The 18340-nt window shown below is 40.8% G+C and overlaps 1 protein-coding gene across 1 annotated transcript in view; it reads left to right on the plus strand.

The window, feature by feature from the left end:
- Window positions 1-18340, plus strand: part of PKIB (cAMP-dependent protein kinase inhibitor beta) — a 58873-nt gene that overhangs the window by 22031 nt on the left and 18502 nt on the right. The window lies entirely within an intron of this gene.

Genomic DNA, 18340 nt, shown 5'->3' on the forward strand with positions numbered 1-18340 from the left:
TTCCAAAATAAGTGGGAGTTAGGAGTAGTTATGCCTTCCTGGCCTAGTCTGGATTCTGATGTGCTCTGAAACAGGAACGTCACAAAAAATCAAAAGAATAGCCGTAATATGATATTTCTTTCTTTTTGTTGATACGTCAGTAACCTTTTACATTTGTGTTAGGAATAACAGGGAAAGGCAAGTCTACCTTGGGAAAACAGTGGCAGATGAGTGCCTGGAGAGTACACTGATATTTGTCATGACTTCTATGATGCATTAAACAAACATCTGGGTCCTTAAAGCTATGCTCAAAAGTATTTGTCATTTGACAGCTCTCAGTAGAAGTCACATTCAAATCCCCTGAAAGTTTCGTTTTACTTTGAATAGGTCAAATTATTCGAAAAAAGTCAACAATCAGGATGGGGTTGGAGGAGGACTCCTTAACCATGTACCCCGAAGATCTCAAAAAGGAAGCTGGCTGTCCAAAAAGGGGTATCCCCACCACCTTAGAGTGGGCAAAGCAAAATGGGCCAAACATACCCCTTGCTGTCACTTGCCAGCTAGCCAGAGGCTTCTGTAAAATGCTCCTGTCTACATGTTCCTGTAAAACAGGGATTGGGAAGGAGCGCAGGTGAGGGAGGGCTCACGCGCCCTCCTAGCTGCGAGTCTCAGCTGCCGACAGGCAGCCTGTAGGCGCTGGGCAGGGTGTGAGCGCCCTGGCCGCTTGCCCCCCTCCTGTTTTCGGGAGGACGCAGCTGCTGCCAGGGACAAACTGCTGAAATCCTGCACACAGTCCTTCTGCACAAGAGCAGAAGAGGAGTATTGGGCTGTAGCAGGTAGCAGTTGCTTTTACATTTCACAGCTAATAACTAGTCGTCGTTCAGTCTAAACTCCAGGTAAATGAATACCATAAATCCTCTCCTAGGAGATGTGCCTGTGTCTTCAGTTATTTTTGAGTTGGTGCATTCGAGCAACTTCAGGCTGTGCTGCAGCAATGGGCTAAGTCTGTGCCCCTCTTCCTCACTGCTTTGGAGGGAGAATGTGGTTTCTGATGTTTTCAAGTTCAACTGAAAAAAAACCCCAAAATCCCAGTGCAGCATCAGCCTCATTTATCACAGTGTGGAGACAAATCCTGTCAGAGAATCCAGGCTTTATCTTTGCTTTTTGCTCTTTTCTGAGATTGCAGAAAGAGGAAGGAAAAAAGCTGTCAGATGCTTCTAGGTGTTTAGTACTGAGACACTGGAATGAATCTGGGCTGGGGGAATGAAATCTTGAGCATAGGTGTCAGGGATGCAATTTTGAATCTGAAAGAGCATAACTCAGAAGACAGACTTCCTGACTTGTTTTGCTTGTTTGTTCTGCTGTTCTGACTGTGTTTGATTTTATGAGCCAAATTTTTGTCATGCCATTTTTATTTCTTTTGTAGATTTAACACAGTCACTACAATTTCACACAAGTACAAAAGGAAAAATTGCTTTAAAGCACAGTGGTTTTGTGTTCATAGTTGTATAAATAAACCTTTAGCCAGCTATTTATTATAGTTATTTATACTCTACAGGATCAGGGGATAGAGAATGACTCAGAGTGTGAAAGTGCTTACATAAGGAGTGTGTTCCTGAAGGAGCGCGCTTCCTAGAAGTCACATGTGAGGCCCCCAGTCTGCTCTTTGGTATCTGAGGTTCTTATGCAACGGACAGTAGTAAAAGCAGGCAGCCTTAACAGAAAGTACCAGTTTAGCATACATTTCAAAACTGCAGCGGTAAAAGCTTCTACAGTTATGCCAATTCAGCTGCCTAAGAGTGAAAGATCTGGGATCTCAATGTCAGTGAAAGCATATGAAGCTCTGTTAGGGAAGGTAAATGGGAATATTCATAAGGTTTTTGACCTTCACTTGCTATGATGACCCTTGCTGTATAAATGAATATGGAAAACAAATGAATCATCATTTTGATGTGGCAAGTGTATTGCAATCCTCTGTTCCTTGACTGGCGTTTTTGTGTGTTAGGATGCCTTCCAGAATGAACTGCGCAGTTAAGTAGTGATTCATGGCAAAACTCTTCCAAGATAAGGGTAGACTGTCTTTGCGTGTTTCACCATAGGGTACATTACTGTCTTTAAAGTAATGATTTGGGAAGTGTGGGTTTTGTTTTAGTTCTTTCTTACAGGTTGGTAAAAGCACAGGAGGCCACCTGCAGCTTTCTCACGTGTTATAACAACTCACTTGGACTTTCCTGGTCTTCGCTTGCCCCTTACCTTTGCAAAAGGCACCTGAAAAAATCAAAGTATGGTTTCTAATCCTCACCAAAATTAGAGGATCCTATACAGTTTGAAAAGCAAAATTTGGCCCTGGGGTAGTTTGAATCTCAATAAACTTTTAGTAACTTCTTAATTTTGATTCTGAATCATTAAATTGCTATCTATTGGGGTCTGTTGCCCTGTCCAACAGTAATGCCGTTTACTGGGAAATATTTTGTCAGAAGTGCAGCTGAATAAATTTAACTTCCACGCTCTTGGAAAGTAGGTTTAAAGTCCAGCTTCCTTATGCATTATCGAACTTCACGACCGCTAGTTCTGGCTTCTGAAGTGTTATAGAGAGCACAGACACCTGTAACAGCTGTTAGGAGTTATCTGTATTGCATGACAACGTTTCGGGGAACCATTGCAAAACTTCATTTGTAGCAATGAACTGCAATGGTGATGGCTTTGCACCAAATTGGCACTTTAGCTTTAACAATATGTTATTACGCTTTCTGCCACAAATGTTTACATTTAATCAATTCCCTTTATTTTTCTAAATTCAAAACAGCATGCATCTTAGTTCTCTCCTTGTTCCCCCTTTTGCTCCTGGAACACAGCTGTAGGATGGAGGCCAATATTACGCTAAAGTGAGAGGGAACTGGAATTTATTTCTACCCAAGCAAAACAAATATTCTTTCTTTGTTTACGATTTAAATTTTTCACTTGTGATATTTATATGCAAAACGATACAAGTGCTTATCTTCACAGCTGCCTTATATAAGTCATAATCACCCAGTTACTGCACTTTATTATAAAATCACGATAACATTCTTCTTGAAATGAAGGGAGTACTAAGGTACTTGGTTCCAGCTGTTATCTAAGTGGTCATCTAAGATTTAAGATGTTACTCAGTCCTGGATATGACCATCTCTCTGGCAATAAATTGGGGGAGCATTTTCATGATCTATTTCAGTGTACAGTCACGCAGCTTAGCTCGGTTTATCTGCACCTCATCTGTTCCAGTGGGTCAGCAATGAGAGCAAGAGCAAGGGGTGGGCGGGAAACCACTTGAGCAGAAACGGTCATTTTCAAAGGAAAATTAAGAAGCAGTAGAAATTGAAATAATGAAAACAGTGATAATTTGGGATGTGATCAAATAGGAAATACTGAGACTATCGTGGAAATACTTCTGAGACTGGTTGAACATGGGTTCTATGCTGCAATTATTTTCACTGACCTTTAGCAGCGTCCTTGCTAGGATAACGAAAGGTGACAGGTCGTTGAAACAGGTACAGCAGCAGGCATAGCACAGATAGCCCAAAGGCTGCTAGGGATGAGGCTGAAGAAATGAGTTGAGCTGAAAAAAAAAAAAAAAAGAAAAGAAAAGATATCAGCAACTTCATCAGCTGTTTGGCTGCTCCCTGTGTCCGGAGGGTGCGTGACAGAACACACTTCAGAAGGCTGGGTGCGTTGGCAGGGCAGTCTTCCCTCAAAGGCAAATGCATAAATCATTTCCTTAACCATGCTCTTCTCCAGGAATTTTTCCACATATAGAGAAACACAACTCTAATCAATCAAATTTGCCTGAAGATTGGGAAAGAATAAGGGAGAAGGAGGTTGGAAAATTTCTAATTTTTTAAAGTTTGAGAAGAAATCTGGTATCCTGGGAGGGAGAAAAGGCATAAAGGTGGGAAGATTTATTTTTTATTTCAGCAATCAGACTATGACTATATTGTCAGAAGTTACGGTTAATGTTCTGGGGAGAAACGCAGGACATCGTTTACGTGCCAGCTCTACTTTGTTGTCTGTCACTTTTCTGCAAAGAACCCTCTTTATTTTCTATCACTTTTTAAACTGGTAAGTAGAGGATGGGATTGTATGGAGGGAACTTAAAGTGAGAAGATTATAATGCACAATTTCCATTTTTGCTATAAGAAAGAATTTTCTTAGTACCAGAAAGAAGCCTCCCATATTAGAGCCATCTGCAGTTTTCCAGGATGATGTTTCTTTAAAAAGAGGTTTTCCAGATTGATTGGTATCAGGTGTGCAGTGCCACGTGATTTAGGCGTTGCTATGGTGACCACTCTTTTTAGATAGGATGACAGAGACTATAATTACACTTAAAAAGGCCTGTGCACAGTATGATAACCTGCACAGAAAAAAGCTGTAGCCTCACTCAGACTTAGGTCTATCTGTGTGACTTTACAAAATAGCAGCTGTCAGCCACAGAAGATTACCTACTGGTGCTGGGAGGAGATTTTTCTTCCTCTCCTTTTCAGTGTGACATACAGGCAGGGTCAGCTCTACCAATGTAGGATGACAGACTAGATCCTTTCTCCTGTCCTCCCTTGCCCAGCTCCTTTCCCTTATATCCATGTTGTGCATGTGAACAACAAGGTTTGTTTTGCTTCCTTACTAGCATCTTTGTGATTATCCCTGTGGGCAATGCCAAACCCGAACCTCCTTCCCTGCCTTCCACAAATCCCGGAGCAGTGTTTAAAATGAAATTACTTGAAATTGAACTTTGTCTTGAAAATGCTGCTTGCGGACTTTTTGTATTTCATAGGTCCTAACACTGCAGCCACACATTTACCTTTTTACAGTGCAGACAGTAGTAACGTTACATTTGTTCATAAGCATTTGCAGGATTAGAGCCACATATTAATTGGCCCTCTATGCAACGATACTTATGTTGTTTGACCTTGAAATTAGAAAATAAGATTGAATTACCAATAATGGCCTCAGTTGTGCAGCGTGCTTAAGTATGTGCTTTTAAGCATGCAGCTACAAAAGCTGAACACCTGACTGAGCATTCTGATAAACTGAAGCTATGTGGTATAATGGTGTGTAGTAAAGTAGTGCTGCAACTTTGGAGTTAAAGTGTCATTTGATTGTATAGAGCAATGCAATGTATTGATTTGACATTAACCCCTATTGTATTTGAGAAGTCTTTTACTAGGCAACAAGTGGGCTCTACTACAATAAATAAATGCAGCATAGTTAAATAGCTAAAGGTGAGGGCAGTGAGCTGTCTTTTAACTCAGCTTTGTCGTGTCCCCAGTCTATGTATGTGCCCTTTAGCTGTGTTCATATCCTTTCAGAAGCCAGGATTACTGCAGGGGTCAAATTCTCAAACTGATTTTTTCCATTGACTCTTAATGACATTTGTCAATGAATTTGAGATCAGTGAGCTATAAGGAGCATTTCCAAATGTGGAAGCAAAACAGTGCCTAATGCAGGAATCAAAGAGTTGGAAAAATTCCGTATCAAAAGCAAATAAAGACCAACAGAAATCAGATTTGTTCATACAGGGCAGCGTAGAGCACAAATGCTGATATGGATAGCGAATGAAATCTGAGGGGATGGTAAACAAGAGCATCTGTCTTTTCAAAGATTGTGTTTGTTAATAAAGATGGATGTTAATTGGCTGCTTTGCATCTACCTGTGTAAGAGAGACTTGAAAACGCCAGCCAATGCCAGCTACTACAGATAGCAGGGTCAAACACTGAGTTGTTTGGCTTAAAAGGGAGAGTTTCCACAGCTATTTCCTTACTTGAGAAAACTGTGACACAGAAAGTGGTTTAACTTACTAATTATTGCATTATTCTTTGCTTATCTATTCCTGTTATCTTGATTTCTTGCTTCTCTGTGGGGAAAGGTTTTCCTTTCTGATTTAGCTATGTTCCTCTAAGCAGCAGAAACACACAACAAAAAACCCTCTGGAAACCAAACTCAGTGCCAGCCCCATTCAGAGTAACAAGGCCCATTTTTCTGATGCCTCATTTGCAGTACGCATGCTCTACTGTATATGTCTCATAGCCGACAGGAACCTATCGCCATGCCCAGTCTCAAAAAAATAGACATTCTCAGAATAGAGAGTCCTGCTGGTTCGAACACTTGATGGCTCCTCAACTTAAATTTTTAAACCCGTCGGGGTGAGCAGCTCAGCCTGGAAACTCCTAGTAACTGCGACGACCTTCTCTCCCTGCTTTGTGCACTGCCCACAAGAAGCTAAACATGACTTAGCAGAGCGTGCTGACAGCAAGAAAGGTTAACGACATACTGTGCTGTACTTGTTAGACCATGTCTAGAAGGTCGTGTCCAGTTTTGCCCTCTCTGGGCGCCTTCACCCCTCCTGCCCCCCAGTGCAAGAAGGATCTTGTTAAATTGGAGCAGGAGAGCCTCCCAACAGTCAGGGCTGGAGCACTTGTGACATGAGGAGAGGCTGAGGGACTGGGGTTTGCTCAGCTTAGAGAAGTCTTTGGGGCACCTAAAAGCAGGCTTCTGTCGCGGTTCGTTGTGATCTCTCAAAGTTACAGGATAGCGTAGTGCGTGAAACGAAGTTTATTTTCACAAGCTCGTTAGGTGAAAAAACAAGGAAACAAGGCCTTCATCCCTCTCTGTAGACAAGCCTAAATTGTTAATTCTCTAGTTACTTAATTTACTTGTTTGTTCATTCACGCACTTATGAGCAGAACAGTTGCCTAACCAGCAGTGAGAGTACTCATCCTTCCCCCTCTGTCATGATGCGGGTGTCCCCTGAATTACACCAGGAAGCACGAGAGCCTCAGCAGTCCAGCTGTTGGTGGATCCTCTTCAAAGGCTGTTCGGCTGAGCTGATGTGTTTGCTCCTTCCAGCCCAGATATTTGGTCTCTACCATCCCTACTGGTCGTTTCGGTTACTGGGCAAAAACTTGCTTAATTCTGGAGAGTTTTGGTCTTATCAGGTGTTAACAAGCAGTTACTTATAAACTACAGGGATAGCAGATGTTGTTCTTTCTGTTCTTGAGTATCTGGCACGTATGTTGTTCTTGCTTTTGCCTATTGGTGCTGCTCCCAGCACACACCAGGCCTTAGTGTGAGCCACGTGCTATGTCCAAAGCCTGAGCAGGAATTGAGTGAACAGTCACACCTTCCCATACCTACGAGAGGTTACTGGGAAGATGGAGCCGGGCTCTTCATGGAGTTATACGGCAGGAGGACAAGAGACAATGGTCATAAACTAGAGCAGAGCAGGTTCTGACATGACATAAGGAAAAACTTTTTCCCCATGAGGACAGTCAGGCCCTGAAACGGGTTTTCCAGAGAGGCTGTGAAGACTCGATCCTTGGAGATATTCAAAACCCAGCTGGAAGATGCCTTGAGCAACCTGGTCTGAATTCCACGCTGACCCTGCTTTGGGCAGGAGTTTGAAGTAGATGACCTCCTGAGGTCCTTTCCAACCTGAATTATTCTATGATTTTATATCACCGAGTTTTCAGCCCTGCTTCATTATCTGCTTCTAGCTGCATCGCAGACACGTCTCCTGGCTGCATAGCCTGTGCCACCCTCAGAGGCCTATAGGTAATGCACAATATCACTGCTGTTCTCCACCAAGTAAGCCTTGCCATGATGAAAAGTATGGTGGTTTTGAGACGCTGACAGACTTCTATTTGGGGGAAAAAACAAATCTTGTTTTCCTTAGGGAGTTCCTTAACCAGGACTTGTAAGCAACTGTCCAAACAAGAAAATTCTTTATTTCCTTTCATGCTTCCACCTGTTTTCTTTAGCATGGTGTTCTGTTGTCTTGAGCGTTGCTGCTAATCTAGAAGCTAGCTTTAACTTCTTGACATGACGGCTGGCAAGAAGACATAGCAGTAATTAGCAGGAAGGCAGAACTTGCATTCCAACAAACATCTACTGGGTTAGTTTAGTATAACAAAAATGAAGTTTTATTTCCGCTATGAAAAATGAAGAAATAATATTGTCTAGTCTTCTAGCCCCAAAAAAGTTCAAATAACTTGTATTCAGGGCCTAAAATAAATTGGAGCAATTTCTGAGAGCAGAAACAGGAAATCAGCCAAAGACAATGGATACATGTTTGTTTGTACAAAAATCCAGATGGAAAGAAACTTTTAAGCCCCATAGACCAACACTGTAGTCACTGGAAAGACCAATCTGCGTAACTTCCTGCATCAATGAAGCAGCTGTTAATAGGGAAAAAAGTGTTTCTTGCCCAGTCATCACCTCTACGGACTGTATACCAGTATTCACACCTACACTACTCTATCCCTGTGGCCTTGTAAATCTGCAATTTACGATTTACAGACTGTGTGGGGAAGATGATTTTGGTCAATGTTGGAAGTGTAAATGTATTGGTTTCCACTTGGTTGCCTCACCCATTTACTCCTGTCTGAACAGAATTTCATTTTGTTGACCTGTTTTCCCTGTGAGAGAGATGCTTGTTCCGTTCCTCGCTGGCTGACATTAGGATATCCCTCAGTTTATAGGTGTTTGATATTTGGAAGCAAGTATCAGGAGACCATGGCCTGCTGAGAATATCCACCAGAGTCTGCTTCCCTGCCGACCTTTCTTCATGTTTCATTCACCTCATCTGTTTCTCAAAGTCAAGTAGGATTCCTTGTTTTGATTTAATTAGGCTTTTGAGTTGTCCCAGAAGCACTGACCCTAATTCATTTTCATATGCTGAACTCTTTTTGGAACACCTGACAGGATAATGTTGAACTAGTTTTCCTAATTATATTACTTCTTCACTTCCCCTCCTCAGCTAAGTTTGCGAAAAGAATCAGAAAACTTATGTCTAACTTTCTTTGGCAGCACAGTCAGAATCCACGTAGAATGGAAAGATGCACGACACAGTCTAAAAAGTACCCCTGAGTAGCCTGAAAGTTGATTAGTAAAATGATGTGAAATAAAGCTGGGAAAATTGCAGAATTTATTTCCTTCTCTAAAATTAAATGGACACCAAGGTCAGATTTATAATGTGGACTAGTGTCACATAAAGCTTCTCAAATTGTGATAAAGTTGATAAAGTATGTAACAAAGACACTTTGTACTCAGGCCACTGTCAAATTTTTGATAAAGCTTCTTTTCCTCTAAAATGTTAATTTTGGAGCTGAAATTGGCTAGATTGGCTTAGAATAAGGAGAGCAAGGAGTTTCTCCCTGGAAATACAAACCAAGTTGACAATAGGGTAGGATCATCTGTCTTTTCTATAAAAAGTCCCTTCTTATCATCCAGTTACATCTGCCTTGAAAACTGTTCATCAGATCTTCACTGTTTTCTTAGAAATTGCTAAGAGTCTACTAACTTAGAATTGAGAATTTCTCTCCAAAACATTGAAGAGCTTGGGTAAACAAGCATTTGTAGAGCTTGAGTAAATAGGGTTTTTCTACTGGATAAGAGGAACAAAGAAAGGGGCCTTTTTGTTGTATGACAAAGTACTTGTTGACATCAGTTCAGACTTTACAGTATGCTGATCCAACTCTTGAAGTCAGTGTGACTTGTCTGGGGATTGAGATAGGAGATACACAGGTGAGAGAAATGCTAAACACAGGCAGCGATGCTCAGCATTTACAAAGATAAATACCTAATTATCTTCTGTTTATTTTAAACATGTAAGTGATCGACTCTTCTGCGGCACAGTGTGTCTGACGGCTTATGCTGGCTTCTTTTACTTTCTCCAGGACTCTCACTCCAGTGTTCCTGACAAACGTGTGTAAAGCATTTGAAATTCACTGAAGGCTGACATAATGTTTTCCTAGGTTTAGTTGCATAAGAATTATCTAAAAATTCTTCCAGAGTAAGTAATCACTGTTTGATAGGTGCAAATAATACGTATAATTGAAAATTGTCTCTTCAGCTTCCTTTTAATCCCATTCCTTTCTTTGTGGTGACTCTTCACAAACACGGACAAAGTGTAATAAACATCTCCCTAGGGAGATGAGAAAAGACAAGCTGTTAGCTATGGTGAGGTCACAGAGCATGTAGCAAGAAAGGCAATGGTTCCTGTCCTGTAACCGGATTAACAGGTTTGTGTAATGATTGATCTCATCTACTTCCACTTACAAGGACCATGCAGATAAAGTACATTTACTGTTAGGAACTGTTGTTCCTAAGAGAATCTAGACATCTCATTGGGATCCTCTTCAGGGCTTTCTTTATCACTATTTTACTAATGTAATATTAGCAAAGCAAGGAAAATTTTCTTTCGGAGAAATATTCGACACTTTTCTGAGGCATGATCAACGTTTCTAGTGTCAAGTCTGACTTAAACAAACATATAGTGCTTCAGTTGATTTCATTTCAGTTTTAATCATGTTTGCTTTAACCCCTTCCTAACAGCTCAGTGCTGTGAATGCTTTTTAGCCAGCCAGTTGGAAGCTAATTAGAGAAGAGGACAGATAACAGTTCAAGGTTTATGGGAACAAAATGGGCACTGTCATTGAGGTAGTCAGTTGGAAATGTTAAAATTGTGAATGCTGGACTCCAGGGACTGTTTCTTCATTTACATGAAATAGTCATTGCCTAAATTACAGAAGCAGTCTTTAGGTTTCAAGCATAATATTTTTCCTCTGGATTTCAAGTGGTGGCCTGACTGCTGCTAGTCCTGCCCCCAACTCTTGTGACATAGTTTTTTTCCTTTTTTCCTCGAAAAACACATTGCATTAGAGGTTGAAGTATGAAGACTATGGCAAAACTTACATTGACCTCAGTAAGGGCAGAATTTCAGTTACAGTATTTCCATTATCTTCTGCACAATGGAAAGTGCTGTTGCCCAGCTTAATCCCTTTCCTAGCAGAGCACTCTCTCAGGAGACAGCAGCTCAAGGCAGCTTTTCTTGTGATAACTAGGTGTTCCCCTCTGGACATGTTTTCAAAAGGAGAGCTGAGCCTTACTTGGTAATTTGAAGGAATCATGGCAGAAAGGATGATTTCTTCATCTGCTGAAGTGAAGGTGAGTGGGTGGAGGCACTTCCTGGCAATCCAGGGCAAGGCAAAGTCTTCAGAGATGGGTAGGATCCCTAGGCATGCCCTTCTCCTAAGTATTATCTGTCAGGTACTTCCAGATGACTGTCCTTTCATATGTGAGATCTAGAGGTTGAAACAGTTTTCTGAAGCATTGAACTTGATAGACGTAGCCTTTTGGTATCTTTGGTCCTGCAGTTTGGATTTTTTGTTTTACGGGACTGGTACCTAAAGCAATGGTGTCATGGCACCCATCTTGTACATACATATGCCCTTGGCTGAGGAGGGAAGAAGAATTCTGTCCCAGATGCTATGAAGAAATGTGGGTGTGTGGAACAGGAAAAGAAGCAAGATAAGGTCCAGGGGCAGTAGTGGGCCTTCATCATGACAATCCACTCAAAGCTTAACTTTGCGCATAGCTGCTTGCAGTAGCCTTGACTCTGTCTTTATTCACTTCAGAGAGAAGGGTTTTTGCATCGGCTTCAGTGTGAGCCTGAATGGTTCCATGTCCAATGGAAACCACAGAAGCTATAGTAACAGCAGTTAGAGAAAAAAGGATCTGGAGGACATATGTCCTCAGACATCAGTGAAGGATCTTGATGTCCGCAGAGGTATCCACACCTAATAATACAAACCAAATGCAAATTACAAAGACCCTGAAATGGCCTTTATATGCATAGGTAAGCATTTCATTTATAAAAATAAGACTGTTCTGGACATTAATCCAATACTATATCTCATGGTATAATTATCATTTATTTAAAAGCTTTGTACGAGATAACTTTGCTGGTCTCTAAAAAGAATGGTTCAGACTGAAAATTGGAATTCAAAACTCTCCTCGTAACTGAGGTTATCAAATGCAATGACCTCAAGCTGAGAAAACTTTCTTCATCCGTTAAAAAGATAAATAAATAGAAATTCCTACTATAAACAGTCAGAGAGGAAAGGTCTCAGCATTAATATTATTTGGGAAATAAATTTCATGAAATAAGAAATGCAAAATTGTTTCTAAATAAATGATGACGTGTCAGAATAGGCTTTCCACAACCCAAGCATTATGTTGTTGCTCTCAGTGCTGCAAGATCAATAAAGTTTTTCTGAACTCAGAGCAAATAATCTGACCTTCTATATGTAATGGGCAAACTTTCTTGAAAGAATCATGCTGTATATTAGGAAGCTGTTAGATCCGTAGCTTCTCTGGCACCAAGCCACATGTCAAACTTTTAGGTGTGAAAGTGTGGTTGCTGAGTCACAGTTTTAGAAGCTGCAGTAACAGTTTAGAAAATCTATCCTTTAGCTGGTGCAAATGGAAACCCTGGAGAGCTGCAAGGATGCGTTATACGTATGCTTTTGAACTTTAAATTAAAAAAGAGAGAACTGATCAACAGACCTTTTGTACGTCCATGTTGTTTTCTTCCTCTTCTCAGCACTTAGGTAACTATAAATCAGCTAAAATAAACACATAAAATGTCAGGTTTGAAAGAGCTTGTGTGAGAAAGCATTTCAGGCTAAGGATGTGGTTCAGAGCGCTGACTGTGCCAGCAGTTTGTCCACTAATACATCAGCTGAGGTAAAACAACATGATTCTTTGGACTTAAGAGGTGAGCAGCAGATTTTGAATGAGAGAACATTTTACCCTGAGAGGGCATTTACAATTTTGTGCTTCCCTAATGATATCAGGCATGATTAATTGAAGGGAGGGGAAAAAGAAGGAAAGAAAAGAGGTTGGAAAGGCAAATGGGGCCGTAGCCGTTACGTCACCCCAGCTGGGTTGTGTGTGTGCATCCGCATGATTGCAACCATATCCTTCCCTTTCCTGCATCTGCAGTAAAGTTAAGTGTGACCTTGATAACGTTTGCTGTCTCTCTGCATTCACACTAGTCTCTTCAGATGCTGATTCTTAATTAGACTTCTTTTCTTGCTTTGACTTTCCCAACTATACTTGTAAATTAAATGAAGCATATCTTGTAACCAATGGCCAAGAACAGTTATGCCCTTGAAGTTTTCTGGGTTATGTTAATTAAACAAAACCAATAAAATAGGCATAATCGACTAGCACAAGAGGAAAACTAATTTTACAAAGTCCGAAAAGCTTCCAGGAAGATTGCAGTTTCTTTCTGTAAAATTATGCTCTTTTTACTGTATCAGCTACTGTTGCAAAAATGTTGAGGGTGGAGGCTGAGAAATGGTACTATTAAATTGGCAACATTTTGAAATCTAGTGATCTCTCCATCCTGAGCTGATTTTTACTTCAAAATGCTGATCTTTGTTCTATTATCCTACTAACTTTCTGGAGAGTAATTTTCTATGATTAGTACCTGTGGAACAATTGGGTGTTTTCCAAGCCCTTTGCAAAATTCATGCTATGTTTCAGGAAGTATTATCACTTACTGTGAAAGTGCAGAGGAGAGTGTGCTCATCAAAGAGAGAATAAGAGGAAGAGAACATTATACTGGGCAGGCATTACATTGTTGGATAGATCAGTATATACTTTAGTAGGGTTTCACACTCTACGCAAATAAGTACATAGGTGATTTGAAGACTAAACTAATAAAATCACTTGAACAAATTTTTTAATTTTTTCTCTCCTTTTTATGTCTAGCTTAAACATTTGAAATGGAGATGACAGTGCAAAAACAGGAAAATATCTAGGCAAATTAATGTCTGTTTCTCCTAACTGACTTTTTGATTCCACTGACTTCCACTAAAATGTCCTCTTTTACACAAATTTCTTTCACATCAGTAACAAAATAACTGGATGGTATGGACAGCGTATAGGAAGGCTCTGATCTCAATTGTCCTGGTGTACGTGCAAAGGAACCTAACTCCTGTGACATTGCTCTGGATTTACAACAGTAAAATTTTACTCATTATGAGTCTTCTGTGCATGAAGAAAGTTACCCAATGACAAATAAAAACATTTCTTTCTCCCAAATGTCAGCTAGAAGCTTGTCTTGCCTCTGTATAAAATGTTTGAGTCACTTCCTCGGTTGAGAAGATCATTTTTCTTCAGTGTTCCTTTTCTTTTTTTTTTTTTTTTTTCACTTGCTGACGTAGTTTGCCCAGAAGAGCCTCTTTTGTTTGTATAGTTTCAAGCTGTTTCAGCCTTACTGATTTTTAAAAGCAGAAAGGCTTTTCCAGTGAAAATTTGCTTCTCTAGTAGTAGTGTGACTGCAGGTTATTTTTGAAGAGATTTTGAAAGCCAGAGCTGCTGTTACCTTCCTGGACGTTCCTCCCTGTTTGCTAACAGCTCTAGTGGTAGCTTTTTTCTTAAAGAAGGACCGTGCTGTGATCCTACCTGAACCATGAACATGAGGTACTTCTCATTCTGCGGGACAAAATTGGGCCAGATTGGCCAACTGACTGTAGTAGGTGGCGCACTTCCCTGCAAGCCAGTCAGTTCTCCACGCAAACCAGCTGAAAGTTAATACAAAGTGAAGCAGTATGGCTATTTCCAGGTTACCTTCTTGGCTGCTGTAAAACTCAGTGTAGATGCTGAAATATTAAATCTGTTGTAAAGATTTGCTGCAAGTTGGGTGGGAAATTATTATTTATCTCAAACCAGCGTGAAAGCAATTTTTATGCCATAATGTCATCATGACTGGTTATCGAGAGGTTCCATGTTACCGCTTCTGATAGCAGAGCGCCTTTGAATAGACACAGCTTGCTTTCCTACCCAGTGTCCAGGTAGTACCTGCCACCTCTGCGGTGACTGTAGGAGGGCAGCCAGTGCAGAGAGTCTCCCTCTGCTTTGCTGAAGCGTGGAGAGTTCACTCTAAGGCACTGTTGTTGAGGACTGAGTGTACAAATCTTGGCTTTGTACCAGAAATGCCCTAAATGGAAATGCTGAAGTCCAGAAGTCTACCTGTGAGGCGTGTGCTCCTGTATGTGAATGCATAATTTATTTATTTATTTGAAATGTGCTCAAGTGTTGTTTCTGTTGTGGCAACAATTCATCTTTCCCTTGGCGTTTTGCTCTAGTCAGCTGATAGCCAGACACTGAGATCATATTCTAGTTGATTCTCCATATCTCTGGTACTCATCAACCCCTTTTTGCTGTCTTGTAAGTAGCTTTTTTCTTACGTGTTCTTATACATCTACTGTATTCTGCCATTTGTGCTCTCTGTTTGTTTCAGTCTGTTGTTTGCACAGTCTTACAAGACTTCATAAGCGTGCTTCATTCCTAATGAACTTTAAAGAGTTATGCTTGTCTGCATACTGCTCTCGACAAACAAAGCAAAGAGAAAAGTATCCTTTTATTTAAATGTTCTTCACCTTGCTGACATTATCCTGCTTGCTGGGCTTTACATACCATCTTTTTGTGTGCGTCAGAAAGTTATCTTTGTCTTTCTAGGCCCTCTGAAACACTAGAGTAAGAATCTTGTTTGGAATAAAAAACAGCTTAGAATTTTTTTTTAGTTACCTGGAGAGTATATGTTCAAACTTTGTTCTTTGGCTGTGACAGTTTGTTCTTTGCAGACTTCTCTGCACCAGAAGACTTGCATCTCCTCTGTCTGTGCAGAAATGGGTGCAGTTTCTCAGTGGGCTGATCTCTTCCTTCTTGAGAGAGGAAGAGTGATTCATCAGGCGAAAGGGGGGAGAGACACTGTTCATGTGGACCATCAAATGCAGATTGTCAAATCTGCCCTGTAAAGCTCTTTGTTTCCAGAGCTCTGTGTGACCAGAAAGAGTCTGCGATAGAGCATTGGTCTCCAGTAGCTCTAAACTGGACATAAATAGCTGCTTGAATCTTCACTAGTCTTCACAAATTTGAGGGAATCTTTTCAGTTTAGGGATGAGTGCTATAGCTTCTAAAGCAGGCATGAACCTTGCCCTTTAGTCTTTATCACTGTAAAAGAGCTGGGCTCTCGAGAAGGGATATTTGCAGAGATTTCTGTCATCTTTTCCCAAATTTGTGTTTTGTTGAACAAATCTGTAATAGCTTCACTGATATTACAGGAAAAAGAACGTGACCCATAGTTTCAAAATGAATGCAGCATACAGGTCTGTTTGGTGAAAGGTTGTGTCTTTTTATCTTTAACTAAGAAAATTCAGAATTATTTCTGCATTTTTGAGAAAAATGTAAGATATGAATGAAACAAACCTTTCAATTGCTTATTTTTAAAGTGAGCCATAAAAGTGCAGCAAAATAGATTGGAGAAAAATGTTTCCCATGGCTACTATAGTCAGGAGTTCTTTGAGAAAAAATGATCATCTGCAGAAAAAAAACCCAGTCCCTTGAAGTCGCGCCATCTGCTATCCTCCCACCTAGATTAATGGGAGACTCCAGAGATGAAGGGCGGGGGGATCTACTCAGCTCCAATGTTGAGTGGAGTTTAGAAGAAAAGAGAGAGAAGAGCATATCTCTCTAAAAATAGACTTTCAGTAGGAAAGCATGCCAAGCATCATTCTTATTTTTGACCTTTCAAAGATACAGGTCTTAATGCAGAAGTAAATGCCTGTATATAAAACAAGGAGTAAAATTTTTGAGTACTATAAGAATATTAACAGAATCCCCATAGATCTATAAGTGTAAATTAGGATAATATCCAGATTTTTGCTTTGAAAAGCTTAGTTCAATAATTCTGCAACAAAAATTCCCATGGAATTTCCCTTAAGTAGTGCAGTTTGGTCTGTGTATTTGCAGGAAAGATACATCTTTGTAGAATATGTCCTCCAAAACTGCCTTTGTGTTGGTTCCAGTCTGTCTAAAAGCAGAAATATCAGTTCACAAAAGGATTCACTCACTGATAATGCCTGTTTTCCTCCTTATCTCCCTGTCTGTGCTTTATAAAACAAAATGGGGAAAAAATCCACTTCTGAGAGATTTGCACAAAAAAAAAAAGGAGAGAGATTAATTTACATGGCTGGATGTCAGGCTGTAATAGGATTATGCTGGCAAAGCTAAAAAAAGGAAATGTTCAGAGCTCATAGAAATTTTAGAGGAGGTCATTAGCTTTGCAGATGGAAAAAAATTGTTTCTGAGCATTCAGCAGTTCCTGAACTCACACATTTTAACACAGGTATACATGCTGGCCAGAGGCTGTGAAGGCTGCAAATCTTAAGAGTAGTTTGCCGTGGTAGTATTTCCAGTTTAACACAAAAACTTATGGGTAACGGTAGAGGCTGCAAAATGTCGGCTTTGAAAAATAATCTTTAACCAGCCCTAAACTGGTTCTTGCAGAAGCCTCGTTCCCCAGCGCTGGAGTGCCTTCAGCTAGTAAGTTAAAGGGGGCATTCAATGCTTGGGATTAGCTTCTTCTCTCCGGGTTGTAGTGTTTGTTCTCTCATCTTTCTGAGGTGGGATTCCCGTGTGGTGCTGCCCAGGGGAACTGCCTCCACAGGGATGGGGTAGGTGGTTGCTGCGGTCTGGCAATGTTGGGGTGAAGGAGGCAAAGAAAGAGGATAGAGCAGGTGCTTGGCATGGGAGGGTAGAAAAAGGGGATGCGGGGCTGACTGCATTCCTCAGAGGAAGCAAGGGAGGAATTAATGTGGGAGGATTCCCGATCTCCTGGACAGCCCCTGTGGCTGCCAGTGTTTGACCGTCTTGGCCGAAGTGCAAAATGAGAACGCACGGGAACCAGTCTGTGATAAAGCCGAGCAAGACCTGGGGTTTCCCGGCCTCCTGACGCTTTAGGAAATGTTCTGTGTGCTACCTTGGGCTGGGAGCAAAACCCTTCTAAAGGAGACGTTCCGTGAATCTGTGTGTGTGCGCGTTTGCATATAAAACCAGCAAGTAAGAATGTCAGATGCCATGAAACGATCAGTAGTCTAGTGATTAAAGCATCTGACATTCCTAATGCAGGAGGAATTCAAGTTGACTCTCTTCCTGTCATAGGAAGGGGCAGCCCCCTAACTACAGACTAGCAACTGTTCCCCAGCAGTCAGCAGACTCGGTTGCCTGGACCTAGCAAAACCCTTCATGGTAAAGATTCTGATATGGTTCGACAACACCATGGTTCCAACAGATCCCCTTCCAATGGAAATACAGTTTCCTTTACAATGGAAAACAGTTTGCAATAGGAAAATCCTATCCAGTTCTGCTCACAAGGAAAGCAAAGTAAAAACATTTGCTGGGACTTGTCTTGTTTGTTCCTTTTGATGCTCCTTGTGAGAGAATTGCTGAGTCTGATATGCCAAAATTCAATGCATCTCTAACTCAGAATATAGCAGACATTATTAAATTAGAAATAATAAAGACAAAGAAAAAGAAAGCTTATTGTTAAACTTTTAAACCAGATAATTAAGTGCATAGACCTGCCAACTAATGTTGTTTGTAGGACAGGCTGTTAGTCTTATTGTCAAGGACATAGAATGAGACTTGATTGATTGCTTCTTATATTTCTTATGTTGTTTTCCATCCCTCCACCTTTCCT

The sequence above is a fragment of the Struthio camelus genome, chromosome 3 (assembly GCF_040807025.1).
Source record: "Struthio camelus isolate bStrCam1 chromosome 3, bStrCam1.hap1, whole genome shotgun sequence".
NCBI lineage: Eukaryota > Metazoa > Chordata > Aves > Struthioniformes > Struthionidae > Struthio > Struthio camelus.